Source organism: Sinocyclocheilus anshuiensis, unplaced genomic scaffold, assembly GCF_001515605.1.
Source record: "Sinocyclocheilus anshuiensis isolate Anshui unplaced genomic scaffold, SAMN03320099.WGS_v1.1 scaffold30, whole genome shotgun sequence".
Classification (NCBI taxonomy): domain Eukaryota; kingdom Metazoa; phylum Chordata; class Actinopteri; order Cypriniformes; family Cyprinidae; genus Sinocyclocheilus; species Sinocyclocheilus anshuiensis.
The window spans coordinates 303,258-319,714 of record NW_015542336.1 but is presented as its reverse complement, the minus strand read 5'-3'; the positions used below and the strand labels follow the sequence as shown (position 1 = coordinate 319,714).

Below are 16,457 nucleotides of genomic sequence, written 5' to 3'. Positions count from 1 at the left end.
TTTACAGATCTTCTTTATGCACCAAGAGCTTGTAACACTCCAAAGAGAAAGGAAAAATTTAAATCGCATCCTTTAACAGTGGTTTTGCTTTGTTTCACAGAACTAATCGTTGCCTGGGTTGCGTACATATGTGGGGCGGAGCTATCAAAATAGGGGCGAGACCCTTTTGGGGTAGGGGCGTGTTTGTTTTGGTGATTTCAAATGTCAACATTGGCTACCAGAAATCGCTTACCCCACCTTTAACAAACTAACCAGTGTTACCAGGTCCCGTCCGCAGTTTTCCCGTGGAATTGGGCTACTTTAACACTGTTGCCACCGGTTGTTTTTCATGTCGGCGGGTGGAAGCGACCCCAATAACGTCATATTTATCCCCTGGAATGCTAATTTTACCAGGGGAACCCCACCAAAAACAAAATAAAATGTGTATTTTACCCCCCCCGAACGCTATAGGCTAGTTTTTGTTATGTTGTGAAAACCTGGCAACCCTGAAACTAACTGAGGTTTAAGCATATTTTACGAAAAAACAGGTCAATGCATGTTTTTGATAGAGTGTATTCACTGATCTCTTTTCTTTAAAACGTTTAATAAAGCGATGTCTGATAAAGTTTAACAGCTATTCCCCACATTTGTTTCAGCGGAGCGTCATTGTCACGTGATAAGTGTTACTTTACTCAGCGCTGGTCAGGATGGACCAATCACAGTTGTTCGTTGATTCCTGGACATGGATTACTTGGACACAATTTTATAATGTGTAATATATACGTATTTTAATTTGTATTCCGGCTATCAATTCTACAAATGAACATGCTCATGCCACCGAGCGCCTCCTGGCGGAAGAACCGTGCGCGGTTACTAGCTGGAAACACTAGGCGGGTTCGCAGGGAGAAGTGAAACGTTCACACACATACGTTTGGAAAATGTCTTGAGATCGATCAGCTAATAATCTGTCAGCCATTCCGCCAGTGTTCTGCACGCAAACCGCCAACCAAACACGCGCGAAGCTCAGAAGAAAGCGCTTTTTGTCGTGGTTTTCTCCAGACAGGTGAGTTCACATAAAGTTCACAGCTGTGATTCTAATGACGCCGTTATTCTGGGGGTATATTTGCTCTTTTGTGGCCGACTTTATTTATTAGTGGGTTGTCATTCTGGATGTTTATTTCCAGCTGCTTCGGTTTCGTTTTTGTAGAAACTGTCTGTGGGAGGAAGTGAAGTGGAGTGAGTTTGGGCGTGTTTCAAATCTCTAACGTTAGTTATTTCCCTTCTGTTACTGTAGCGCTTTCGAGTGTCATCCCAGCTAAGGGAACGTTCTCAGAACTTCTGACAAGGTTCTCTCAAAGTTACGAACATTCTTTCAGTAACGTTAATGGAACGTTCATTCCGAATTATCCGGTCTTTAGTAACGTTCTCAAAACTCCAAAGTCATTCATGGAATATATTTCTGAACGTTCATATAACTTTTGTTGTTGTTGTTGAACGTTGATACAAGTTTCAGGTGGTTCAGAGAACACTCAAAAGTAACTTTCCCACAGTGTTTGCAAAATGATAACATGGAACGTTTCTGTAACGTTTTCTCAAACGTTCTCTACAAAGCTGGACGTTTCTATCGTTCAGAAATACCATTTTCATAACTTAACAGGAATGTTAGCTAAACGTTCTTATAATGCTATAATAATAATAATGCTGTCTAGCCAACTAGGTTTTGACTCATTACATCAAACACAAAAGAAAACCTATAAATACACTGTTGAAAATGCAAAAATACGCTGTACACTGTGATGTTTTCATAGTGTAATAATTACAACTTTGGTGCTTTAATATTTAGTGTATATGCTGATGTGCATAAACCAAATGTTTGGTTTATAATACACACTTTTGCATAGAAAGCATTGGTGTCTTTTGAGACTGCAATGGTGAACAACTGGTAAAAGTGAACTTTTGCACACGTCTTTGTTTGTTTTTCAGGTTTGTGATGGTCAAACATGAGCGGTGAGCGTCAGAAGCGCCGGGAGGAGATTCAGAGAGCGCTGAACTTCATAGATGTTCTCTGCCTTATCCGGACCCTGAAGGCTATGAGGTTGGGCTTGAGGAAATATTTTGCACTCAAACGCTTATCTAAATGGACACGCATTCACATTTGCTCTCCGAAGTATAGCTGAGTAAAGTTGTTCATACATTTAGCATGATTGGACCAGTTTAAAACTCAAATGTTAAAAACATTCTCCTGTAACTATTTTCTCTTTGTTTTTCGTTTCTTCTGGCCTGTTGTTGTTCATCAGGGGTTTGTGGTTCAGCTGGTGTGTGATCTCTTAGACGAGGGCAATGACGCGTTTCGAGAGGGCGACTGGACGCAGGCGCGCGGTCATTTCAGCGAGGCCGTCAATGTGGCGCTTTATGCTCAAACCGAGGGGCTGAACGTTCCCGCCGCCCTGCTGGAGAGTCTGTACATCAACCGCGCAGCCGTCCATCAGAACATGGTGAATTTCACACCAAGATCTACGTATTTTTGTAGGCCAAACCAGAAGTTACCATCACTCAGATTCTTTTGACAAAAACCCAATGGGATTTTTTCTGTTGGCTTTGGGATTATTGCAGAAAATAAGCTCTGAGACCAACAAAAGTTTATGATTCTTACACGTTTTGCTCTTTACGATAATCGGAACACAACTTTTAGGAATTTCAAAGCCTAAATAAAATGGCCAGAAAATGAAAGTTAAACATATAAATTATAAACAAACTACAAAAAATCCAGAGTGAGCATTTTGCAGTAAAGAAGGAAACGGATCACAAACGCAGACTCTTTGGCTACGTTCACAATAGTGCTCAATTCCGATTTTTTTCTCAGATCTGATTTTTTTGTATAGCTGTTCACATTGTTGTTTTAAATGTGGCCAATATCAGATTTACAGTGTGAACGGATCATGGTCCTGAACTGACCCGCATGCGCAAAAGAATGATACGAACAGGGTTTCCAGGTATAAACAACAAAATCTGCCTAATTGTTTCTCAAAACTAGTCCAAAACTAGCCCAATCATGTTCAGGGATGTAAACATCACGTTAGTGGGGTCGCGTCAACCCACGAAGTTGAAAAACAACCCGCGGCAACAGAGGAAAAAGTAGCCGAATTCCGCGGGGAAACTGGATTTGGCAACACTTGCGCACCGTGATACGTAAGTAAACACGGAGGACATAAAGTAAGCGATTATGCATTTATTTATAGTGTGATCTGCTGCAGAAGCCAGCGAAATTAAGCACAGGCAATATGAAAAATAAAGACAAGGATGTGACAAAAACAGCAGAGTTCTGAAACTTGAATGATTCAAGCGCTCATGTTTTGCTTGTATATGGAGTTGTCACTATAATACTTATGAGCTCTGACACATACACTGTCTTGATAACTTTGGGTATGTAAAAATCTTTGAAGTGTCTCCCGTCAGCGCGGAATTATGACGAATGTAGAGCGACGTAAAAGCCGCATGAAATCCGACATGACTGTTCACACTGCGATCGCATTTCAAAACATCTGACATGTATCGGATTTAGTACCACATATGTGACCCTGGACAACAAAACCAGTCATAAGGTTCAATTTCTCGAAATTGAGATTTTTTACATCATCTGAAAGCTGAATAAATAATCTTTCCATTGATGTATGGTTTGTTAGGAAAGTTATGAAGCTGAAAGTTCAATGCAAACGGAGATATCGTCTTTTAAAATTCTGGCAGTTTAATGCCTACAAAAACGGCTGGTAAGGGACTACAACAAGTTACTTCCCGGGTCCGTTACGTCACGAACCCAGATAAACCCCGCCCCAGGGAACACGCAGCAAAGGGGGCGAGGCCATGCTGCGCTGCTTTAGTTAGACTGCACCCCATAAACACAATCAAGCCTAGAAAAAACCCAGTCAACCACCCCTTTAAAAATCTGGAATCTGAGGGTGCAAAAAAATCTAAATATTGAGAAAATCTAAATATAGCAATCCATATTACTATTCAAAATTTAAGTTTTGATATATTTACAGTAGGAAATGTACAAAATATCTTCATGGAACATGATCTTTACTTAATATCCTAATGATTTTTGGCATAAAAGAAAAATCGATAATTTTGACCCATACAATGTATTTTTGGCTATTGCTACAAATATACCCCAGCGACTTAAGACTGATTTTGTGCTCCAGTGTCAGATATGGAAGTGGCACAAATCAGAATTGAAAAGATCAGATTCCATGCGGTTTGTGCTGTTCACACTCTCATGAGAAAAACAGATCCTGAGTCACATGTGAGCAAAAAAAATCGGATTTGGGCCACATTTGCCTGCAGTGTGAACGTAGCCTTTCATGACCCAGAAAATCGTGCAGTAGAAGTAGAAGTGTTTCAGTCATCTGTAAGTGCATGAGAGGATAATATGAGCTGAAAGTTTCCTGCTGACACGTCGCAAGCTTTATTTAACATCACAGCTGAGTCAGATATGCAAATGGTTATGTTTTGACGTCACTACAGGGAAATAACCTGATTTATTAATAAAGTCATGTAAACACGGCTTACTTGTGTTGTCAGGTTTCTGATGTGCATGTAAACGGGGAAAACTGGTTATTTTAAAAGCTGATATTTGTGAGTTGTCAGCTTACTGGTGTGCATGTAAACATGCTCAATTGAAGAAAGTGCTAAAATTCAATTAGTTTCTGGATTTTGGCCTTTAAAGTTCCTGTTGGATGCTTTATGTTTTTTGTCGTGTGTGTTTTCTCTCTGTCTGTCAGGGCGAGTTTGACAGCAGTGTGAAGGACTGCGATCTCGCTCTGGAGGTGTGTAAGGACAGCGCTAAAGCGTTATATCGTAAAGCCGTGTGTCTGAAGGAGTCTGGGAAACTGAGAGAGGCGTATGACTGCAGCGCTGCATGTCTGCTGGCCTCACCGCAGGTAAACAACACTGTTATTATCCTTTATGGAAGTAAACGTTGCTGATCATTAACGTGTGTTGAGATATTATTACTAAATGAATGTGATTAATTGTAATTCTTCTGTGATCTAATGGACCCTTTTCATATTTACACGTTCTCAGAAGTCGTCAGAGTTGGCAAACCTCAATAGTGGTAAACAGAAACTAAAATAATTTTTTTTTTGTGTGTTATTTTTCCTAATAGTTTTTCCATGACTTTGCAAAAAAGGAAAACATTGTAAGATTGATTATGCTGGTCAGAAGAGAGAAAGATGTCAAATTTATATCTCTGAAATAGAGAAGGTGGTTTATTATAGATCTTAGATAAATTTCAGTCCGGTTTTAGGGCAGGTCACAGCACTGAGTCTGCACATTTAAGAGTTGTTAATGACCTCCATATAATCAGAAATGCAGGTAACGCCGCAGCTTTGAATTTATTGGACTTAAGTGCAGCTTTTGACACAATAGACCACGTGATTCTTATAAAGCGGTTATCCCATTTAATTGGAATTCGTGGAACCGTTTTAGAGTGGTTTAAGTCTTATCTGTCACATAGATCATCCTCTGTAAAGTATGGTAACTTTGTTTCAACGGCAGCGCCTGTTACTTGTGGGGTCCCCCAGGGTTCTGTTATTGGCTATTTTATTTTCATTGTATATGTTGCTCCTGGGTTCAGTTTTTTAAAAATACGGCATGTCGTACCATTTGTATGCGGATGATACGCAGATCTATTTACCTATGAGAGTGGGAGAGAACAACGGTTCTAATTTGCTATTTGCATGCCTAGAGGAGGTTAAGAGCTGGATGACTCAAAATCTGCTTCAGCTGAACCAGAGTAAAACTGAGATAGTTTTTTGGTCCTGCCAGAGGATGTTTAGATATGTCCACATATTTGGGTTCATAGTCCGATTATTGCCGTGACCAAATAAGGAACTTAGGTGTGGTGTTTGACCCAGAGCTGAAATTTGACAAGCAGATTAATGCTGTAGTAAAGACTTGTTTTTTCCAGATTAGGTCTATTGCTCGACTAAAGCCTATTCTGTCAAGAAAAGACTTAGGGAAGGTTATTAATACTTTTGTTTTGTCTCGTCTAGATTATTGCAATGTGTTGTATGTGGAGTCCTGTCAGACCACTATTTCACGCTTGCAATTAGTTCACGTCTGGATTATTGCAATGTGTTGTATGTGGAGTCCTGTCAGACCACTATCTCACGCTTGCAATTAGTTCAGAATGCAGCAGCTAGGCTGCTAGTGGGTGCTAAGAAAAGTCATCATATCTCTCCTATTTTAGCTTCTCTCAAGTGGCTACCAGTGAACTACAAGATAAAATATAAAACTCTTTTGTATGTTTTTAAAGCAGTGCATGGGATGTCCCCTGCTTACGTGTCTGAGCTCATTGCTGTTCGTCAAGCACCTAGGTCTCTAAGATCCAATAATAAGTTATTGCTTACTGTCCCTCGTACTCATTTAAAGTTAAAAGGGGATCAGGCCTTTGCTGTTGCGGGGCCGAAGCTCTGGAATAGTCTTCCTCAGGAACTTAGAGAGGTCTCATCTTTAAATGCTTTTAAAGTTGAAGTCAAAAACTATTTCTTGTCTTTAACCTTTGAGAGGGTGGGCTAGTCTTTGTTGTTAGTAGGATGTGTGTTGTTTTAAGTTGTGTGTTTTAATGAAGTGTTTCTTGATTGTACAGCACTTTGGTCTGCAGGTGCAGTTGTAAAGTGCTCTATAAATAAAGAGCACACACATACATACATACAAAAACAATCTATGAAAAGGGTCCATTTAGTGAAAAACTGTAATTCTCTCATTATTTTTGACAAGATTTTTACTGTATTTTAGATCAGAATATTTCAAATGTTTCATATGGGGAAAAAATAATATTTTCATTCCATTATACCATATACCTTTCAAAATTTTCCATTTCATATTATTTAATATCACTAAAAGGCCAAAAAATTATCATTTATTTGTTTCTGCTTTAATCTATATCACTCAAGTCTTATGCTTTCAATACAGTTAAACTAAATATATAAATTATTAATTTAAAGCAGTGTGTCAATTTAAAACCCATTCAAAACATTTCAATTAAAGTAAATTGAAAATGAATGCACAGTAAATAAATAAATGCCCAGCATTCAAAAACATTTAGAAGGTCACAATCGATGGTCGACCGATATATCGGCCAATATATGGCATTTTTCAAATATCGGTATCGGCCGATATGTTTCTCTGTTTGGCCGATATGTTTAAGACTTGGCTCCACTGAGAACGGCAGTGCTTGAGCACACAGCACTCACATTCTCCCTCTTTATTGTTTGCTCTCACCGTCTAACAGTTCTGTCTGATATGGATAGAAGTCTGTCTAATAATCAGATAGAACTGTTAAACAAAAAAAAATTAAAAGTATTATAACGATTACTTTTATATTATTAGTAATAGAAAGGCAAACATTACTTTCTCGCTTACCGTCAGCATTCAGCAAATACGCATTTATATCGTTTAAACAAATCTTTGAATGTCTAATAAACATTTCATGTCTCAAACCTTGCAGACTTAGTGGAATCCAGCTGTGAGATCTTGTGAAGTGTGCGTTTGTATCCTGCATGTGATCGTGTGTCCATGCGAATTGAATGCAGACAGGAGGAGAGTTCACGAGACACGTGATCGACAGACTTTAAACTCGTGATTTCAAACTATGCTGCGCTTTATTCATCTGCCTAATGTTATATTCATGTCACTTTCACTGTGTGCAGCATGTAAAATGAGTGTTACCTTGGCTTTATTTGACAAAATATGATTCCAAATCCACACAAACTTCCCAGAATACTGAGTGCCCTGTTTATTACAGTGTTTACTTCCTTTTATTTATGTATTTTTAAAATATTTCTTTATTTGGGAAAAATACTGTAATAGGATTACAGAATCAAGAAGTTGTCATTTAAATTATAAGTATGTTTATTTTACACATTTATTTTCAAATTATTTAAAATTTCTTAAATATTAATTAAAATAAATAAAAATTTAAATGATAAATTATTATTAAAAATGATAAATTATAAATAAAAATATACATATATATCGGCCACTCTGCTTTCAAATATATCGGCATCAGCTGTCAAAAAACCAATATCGGTCGACCACTAGTCACAATCACAAAAACTTAAGAAATTAAACTGAAAAACATGGTTAACTGGCATAATTAGGAATAAAATTGCAACTTAATTTACTTAATTTCATTGTTTGTTCGGTAAAGTCAGGAAGGATAATTTACTCATTTACTAGTCAACTGTAACTTTCATGTTCTATTGCTATCTGGAATATCTGCTTCATTAAACCAAGTGTTCTTCCATCTGTTGTGTCACTGTTTTCATGTTTTTCAGGATCAGACGGTCAGCAATTTGTCCAAGGAAATCGCAGCCAGTCTGGGCTTGAAAAACAGAAAAGCGTACATCAGTTCTCACGTGAGTACCCAGAATCCTGTGCATGCTGTTGAAATATTTTTAACAGCATGTTTGAGTGCAATAAGGAAATGTTTCAGAAAGATAATCATATTATGGAGCAGTTTTATTTTCCTGAAATCTGTTCTTCTATTTCAGAGGGGGAAAGCAGCAGGATCTGAGGACGACTGTGCCGCGCCGTCACCTTTAGATGAGGCAGGACTTCATTTATATAAAAAAACAAAAACCTATGATTTTAAACTCTTATTTCTCATGAATATCATTTGAGCATTACGCCTTAGCTAGCTGCTGATGAGTAGATTTAGACGTCTTTTGTGTTTGTTTGCAGATTTCTTCTGTTGAGCTGGAGGAAGTGACTGACTCTGCAGGTATTTCAAAGAGACTGAATATCATGCTAATAGTAGGAATGCCACATGTTTTCCTGTAGCTCAGACAGTAGAGCGTGACGCTAGCAGCACCACGGTCATGCACTTGATTCCCAGAGAATGCATGAACTGAATGTTTTTTTTTTTTTTTATGCAGTATCTCTAACTGCCTGCCAAATGCATAAACATTAATGTACAAATGTTTTGGGTGAGTATAATTTTTGGAAGGAAATTAGGATGCATTAAGTTGATCAAAAGTGACAGTAAAGACATTGACTGTAATCATTCTATTAAGCACCAAATCAGCATATCAGAATGATTTCTTAAGGATCATGTGACACTGAAGACTGGAGTAATGATGCTGAAAATAAAGCTTTGATCACAGAAATAAATTACAGTTTATTATATATTCACTTAGAAAACAGTTGTTTTAAATTGTAAAAATATTTAACTTTTTTTTTTACTGTATTTTTGATCAAATAAATGCAGCCTTGGTGAGCAGAACAGACTTCATACCTATTTCCAATATGAATTAAATCACATTTTAAACATCTTGGTACTTAACTTATTCAAACTACAAAAAGTTAAGATGTTTTTAAACAAAATTGATTAAAATATGCATAGATATGCATATCGCATGCTGTTTTACATGCTATTTTTATAAGAAAGAAGCCAGTATATAGTGCACAGTATGCTAGTGTTTCATTACAAACCTATCTAGTCTAATTCTGCTGCTGATTGTGTTGATGATGTTCAGTGTTGTCTCTGTCTGACAGCTGACTCTGAGTGGCCGTCTCCTGTCTTACCCGCGCCGGTCCCTGTGAGCGACTCCCATGAGGCCCCGTGTCAGTCCGGAGCCGTGCCGCTCTCGGTGCCCGTGTCTCAGTCGCTGGAGGACAGTGAGCTGATGGGAGACGAGCTGGACAGTCTGCTGGACTGCATGTCTAAAGAGGAAGACGCATCGCAGGCGAGGACACTGACTAATCAGACATAGATGTCATATCTCACAGTTGATTATAAAACGGAGAGTTCCGGTCCTTGATTCTGATTGGCTGAGCCGCGTTCGAAGCTGTTGTTAATTACTCTACAAACACACACCTTTGTTTACTTCTGTGTTGCTCGGTAACCACTTTGTTGGAACCACAGCTGATTCTGAGGAACTACATTATTTGGTGGAAGAATACTGTTTTTATTAATATCATTACACTTTATTTGCTCTGTTTTATTTTGTGAAACCTTACTACGTATTTGGAATACCCGTTTTATAAAAGCAGTAAGCCCCGTGAAGCCGTGGTTTACAGTGAATTTATAACAGCTAAGGGGCGTTGTTAGGCACGACTGTTATAAATTCACTGTAAACCATGGCTTCTTGGGGCTTATTGCTTTAATCTCTCCTGTTTGGCGCTCAGAGTGGAGTGGTTCCTAGCTCTCTGCTGTGCTTCTCGTCTCCTCATCTTCCTCCTGCCTTCTTCTCCTCCTTCGGGAGTCAGCTGAACTCTCTGGACTCCTTCACTAAAGCTGAGCTGAGCTTGAACTCTTCCAGCGGCGATCTGGATGCGCTGGACACCATCTGTCCATCAAGCGGCTCTGTTTCCCTGCAGCGCCCTCTAGTGGTGGGAAGAGACACGCTCGATTCGCTGTCTGAATTCAGTCTGCCAGGTCTGCACGTTCAGCTCGACTGTTATACTTGAACATGTGCTGATGTTTGATTTTGATTCTAGCGTGTGTTTATTTCTCTGGCAGGTGGGAAGGTCTGTTGTGGTTTTCTGCCGTCAGTCAAACTGACAGATTCTCCTCATACGGTACGTTTTGCGTTTTTGACCGTCTGAAGATGTGAAAGCATTCATGCGTCTCTGAGAGTGTGTGTATGTGCGTTACAGAGGAATGGTCACGTGACCTCGACTCTATCCAGTCTGTCCAAGAACCCGCTGGAGCACACGCATGATTTCACTCAAGCCTGCAGCAGCTGCTTCAGCAGTACAGGTGATTCAGACACGCACAGTCCCTCTGTCTTTCTGGTTATCGTTTTAATGGTTTATTCATCGTTCTATCTGCTGTTCTGTTTATCATTCTATCATTTTATGTATAGTTTTATCATTCTATTTGTTCTATTTATTGTTTTTTTCATTCTTTGTATCATTCTATCTATGGTTCTCTTTATTGTTTTATCATACTGTCGTTTTATTTATCGTTATAAACCGGATAGTTCCGGTGCTTGATTCTGATTGGCTGAGCCGCGTTCGAAGCTGTTGTAAATTACACTACAAACATACACCTTTGTTTACGTTTGTGTTTCTCGGCAACCACTTTGTTAGAACCACAACTGTTTCTGAGGAACTACATTGTTTGGTGCAAGAATACTGTTTTTATTAGTATTACTAGAGTTGGGGTACTCGGACTCGTGCTTGGACGCGACGGTCTCGAGTACAGCTTTTTTTTTTAAAGGACTCGGATGCATTTTTACTCGGACTTGACTCGGACTCAAGCCTTTCGGACTCTGAAGATATGTCAGAGTCCAACCGAGTCCAGGGACAGTTGACAGAAATGTCACTGACTCGATGCATTATCACGAAAGTGATATTCAGTATTTGCATGTGTTTTTAAGTCTTGTCCAGTACTTGAAAGCCGACGGGTTTCTGTGCTCACACACCGAAAACGCGCTCACAGAATAACGCGCCTCTCAGTCAGCCTGCGAATGCCGTGTTCTCTTTCTCTTAAGTTCTCTTAAGTTCTGTTATTGCTACACACTTACACGAAAAGTTATGTCAAAATGCCCATCTTGGAGACCATTCATGTAAATGCAGTCGGTTTTGTCTTAAGTGAACTTGAACAGTTGGGAGAAATACAGATGTGTCAAAATATTTGATCTATGCGTCAGATCTTAAAGCAACAGCGTAAACCTGCAGCCGCCAACTGCGTCATTAATGTTAATCAAACAAAACGAAAGGAGAAAATCACTCACTGCTCTTGACTGAATCACTTATTAACTTTAATAAGAATCATCTATATTTAATGTATACAGTGAAGATTATTTTTACATTTATTACTTCATGAAATGTCTGTAGTAGGCTATTTCTAGAAGCCTTTAGGCTACTATATATTTTGAGTAATAGGCCTATATTTATTTATCATTTAGCTTGTACGTAATACTTGGAGTGTTTACTTGCCTTCAGTAAGCTTGAGAATGTTTTATTACATTAGTTTATTATTTTTTGCTTTTGTATTAGTGGCAGTTTCTAGCTTAAAAGAAAAATAATGTTTCTAACATCTTTGCGGCAATAGGTTTTATGGGTCCAAAATCACCTCGGGTGTGCATTATTTTCTAATAATTCAACGGCCCGTCATCAATTATTCCTTACATAAAGTAATTTACTGTAATTTATGTAACTATAAATGTATTCAAAAATAAAACATGTGCGAGTTGGCTGTGACTTATGGAAAGTATATGTAGGGCTTTTATACACAGTTTGTGCTATTGTACAGACTAGGTTTATCCCTCACAGCCTCATTTTCATCCAAGAAAAAATTTAAAATGCCCTGTCTGGGGTCCGTGTACATTGGCGTCCATTCATTTTTAGTTTTTTTTTTTTAACCCAGAAATTAAAATGCAGTTTCTTCTTTAATGGTTCAAACACTGATGAATAGTGTTGACACAAACTAATTTTGATTATTCAAAATTCATATTTCATAAAAAAAAAATCATAAAAATGATATAAAGCTTGTTTTTTATTCAGATAAAGGTGCATTTTCTGCTCTTAAGGTCCCATTCACCAAGATACCTACTCCTTTACCCCCACCCTTCAATTTATACATTTATTTTAACGATAAATAATGTCAAGTCCCGCCCTTAATTTTTCACATTCTAAAACCTGTTTCACTCTGAAATATGTCACAATACATACATCAATTCAGCCATAACTTCTGTTACATGACTTTAAGTTTGCTAAGCAAAGCAGGATACTAATTATTAATCAAAAATCAAAATGGCAAGATGCAATAGAGGTTTGCTTTTGTTACATTTAAATGGACGTTGCGTTTTTCTAGTTGTAAAGGTTAAAACAATGTTAAGATACTAATAAATAATAGTGTTTCATTGGACTCTGACTCGGCTGTTCGGGACTCGGACTTGTCTTGTACTATTGTTCTATTTATCATTTTATTGTTTTATCTATCATTCTGTTTATTGTTCTGCCTCTCTTTCTACTGATCTTTTCATCTATCATTCTATTTACCTTTTTATCTGTCCCTCTGTTTATCACATCTATTGTTTTGTCATTCTAATTGTTCTAATTATCGTTTTATTAGTCATTTTATCTTTCTATTTATCGTTTTATCTATCGTTCCATTTATTGTTCTTTTTTTTTTCTGTGTTTTTGATCAAATAAATGCAGCCTTGGTGAGCAGAACAGACTTCATACCTATTTCCATTATGATTTATATCACATTTTAAACATCTTGGTACATAATTTTATCAAACTACTAAAAGTTAAGATGTTTTTAAAGTCCCCCTGTAGTCAAATATTTTATCCCTTAAAATGTATCTTTGATCATCAAAATGATCCGGGCTACTTTTACACTGTTCCCACGGGTTATAATGCAAGTTAGCGGTTCTAAATTCACATTAAACCACAGCTTCATGGGTTTTTTGCTCTGATTTATTTTTGGTTTTGTGCTGGTATTGGTATATTTTGCATGCTAGTGATAGGAATCGATCCCTTGACGTGATTGGTTATTGGTTTGTGACGTAGCAAACCAAGGGCTGTTTCAAACCATATTTCTGGGACAGCCTTTTAAGGAGAAAATACACAGCAATGGTGTTGATTAATATACTGGCACATGGTTTGTCCAAAAGCATATTAAAAACACCACATAGACAAATAAACAACATAAAAAACTTGATTTTCACTACAGGGGGACTTAAAACAAAATTGATAAAAAAAAAAAAAATGAAAAAAGTGCATTGTTTTATCTATCGTTCTAATTATCATTCTGTCATTTTACTTAGGTTTATCTGTCACTCTATCATTTTATGTTGCTTTATTTATCATTCTATCATATTATCGTTCTAATTGTTCTATCTGTCTGTTTTATTTATTGTCTACCATTTTATCAATCATTTAATTGTTTGATTTATAATGTTATCTATAGTTCTGTTTATCATTCTATCTGAAACTCTTAGTTTTATTGTTTTAGCAGTCTAGTTCTATCTGTTGTTTTATCTATTGTTCGGTCTATCTGTCTGTGTCTTTAACTCATCTGTCCGTGTGTCTCTCTCAGGTCCAGGTGTGCTGGATTTTGAGTTGAGGTCTGATGTGACTCACAGCTGTAAGAAGGATCTTCTGCTGTGCAGGAGAAGGGGTGGGGCTAGCTCTCCCTGGAGGCGGATCCGGCCCCGCCCAACTCGCAACAACTTCCAGGCCTCCTTCGTGCTCTGCAGAGGTGCGTCACCTGTTAACCAGTCAGTGACTGATCAACTAGTACCACATTTAATTAATGTGATTTAATCCTCCCCGTGTGTGTGTGTGTGTGTGTGCAGAGGTGTTGGAGAATCAGGTGTGTAAGTACGGTGAGGGCTGCACGTTTGCATATTGTCAAGAGGAGATTGACGTGTGGACGCAGGAGAGGCGTGGCTTACTGGTCAGAGAGCTGCTCTTCAATCCGCTCTCAACCAATGAGAGACAAGCACTCAGTGTCATCGAGCTACTGAACATACACACGGGCATGTTCATGTTCCTCTGTGAGGTAAAAGCACACACACGTAATTTCATGATTGAAGTCAGTGTAAAGTCAAGAGTCTTACAATGGGGTGTTACTGAAATAAATCGTGTTCAGCTGGTCATGTGATCTCAATATAGCAGTCATTTCAAATGTTAATTACTTTTATCTTCAGGGCTGTTCACCTCCCCAAACGAACAATAACTGTAACAATAACCATATTAGCTCCACACCAACACATGCTAACGATCAGTTTATTTTAAGTGTGCACTGCAATTTAGTCGTCCGCCTCTTTAAATGCAGAAGCTTTTTGAAGAAGGATCAATTCTGATTGGCTGTAGATGTTTTTATCAGTTATTAGCTTTCTTTTGTAAGTGATTCCAGTGATATTTTTTCTATATGTCGTTATCGTTATAGTTGTGTTCTGATATTATTATATAGTTAGAATGATTTAAACAATTATATCTTTATCATTATTGTCCTTGGTGTGAACAGGCCTTAAGTTATATTTTTTGTTTTTTGACAGAAATATCATTTCAATTTAGTCAGTAATTTAACGTCATATTCATTAATTTCAGTCAGTTTTATTCTAAAAGAAACAAAAGCTAAGATTGCACCTCATTTGAATTAATAATGCATTTTATTTATAACGCGCTTTTCTTAAACCCATAGCGCTACAAGTATAGCACAAAATACATCCATTAGAATAAGAAAACACAACAACAATAGAATATAAAAGATATAATTAAATATGTATAATTAAACCAAATATTCAAATGCTTTGTATATTAACCCTTAAAGACCTAGAACATTTTTGGGGCACCTGACACGTCTGCACTTTTCTTTGTTTTTTAAGACCTATTCTAGCAGTCAGCATCAAGTGTCATATATCATTATAAACAGGAGAACTTGAAGTTTCAGTCTAGCTAATTTCAAGTCCCAGTTTTCCTTTTGTTTTCTCTAAGAATTAATGAATTTCCAGAATTTTAAGAAAAACGCAAGCAACAATTGGGTGTTTTTTTACTGTGTACTCAAACAGAAACTCCTGAAGTTTGGATGTTTTTCTTTAGAAAGTTGTATCTGGGTGTTTTACACTTCCAAATAAAATTTTGTCTACATATAACATTCCCCAAGCAAGTTATAGCCATTTATTACAATATTGTTATAGGCGGTTTTCAGTGAAAAACAGGTCTATTTAGTTTACTAACATTATAGATGTGTCTAAAAAATATTTAAGGAGTAAAGAAAATGGAATCGGTGTTATATTTATTTATTTTTAAACGCAAGCAACAATTTTGGGTGTGTACTCAAACAGAAACTCCTGAAGTTTGGATTTATTTTCTTTAGAAAGTTGTATCTGGGTGTTTTACACTTCCAAATAAAATTTTGTCTACATATAACATTCCCCAAGCAAGTTATAGCCATTTATTACAATATTGTTATAGGCGGTTTTCAGTGAAAAACAGGTCTATTTAGTTTACTAACATTATAGATGTGTCTAAAAAATATTTAAGGAGTAAAGAAAATGGAATCGGTGTTATATTTATTTATTTTTATTTATTAGTCATTTAGCAGACGCTTTTATCCAAAGCGACTTACAAATGAGGACTATAAAAGCAGTCAAAACTAACAAAAAAGCAACAATATATGTGCAAATGACAAGTCTCGGTTAGCCTAACGCAGTACACGTAGCAAAGTGTATATATATATATTTATTATACACACACACACATATATACACACACACACAAAGAAAAACAAGTAGATAAAATAGAAAAAATAGAAAGCTAGTGTTTTTTTTATATAAAAAGAAGATAGATAAAGAAGAATTTAAATAAAATAGAAAGTGCTAGAGTTAGAGGGTCAGAACAGATGGAACAGATGTATTTTTAGTCGTTTCTTGAAGATGGTTAAGGACTCAGCTGCTTGGATTGAGTTGGGCAGGTCATTCCACCAGGAGGGAACAGTTAATGAAAAAGTCAGT

At 37.2% G+C, this 16,457-nt stretch overlaps 1 pseudogene; it reads left to right on the top strand.

Annotated features, from left to right (window-relative positions):
• The first annotated feature begins 847 nt into the window (after window positions 1–847).
• LOC107691091 (zinc finger CCCH domain-containing protein 7B-like) overlaps window positions 848–16,457 on the top strand; it is a 22,591-nt pseudogene continuing 6,981 nt past the window's right edge.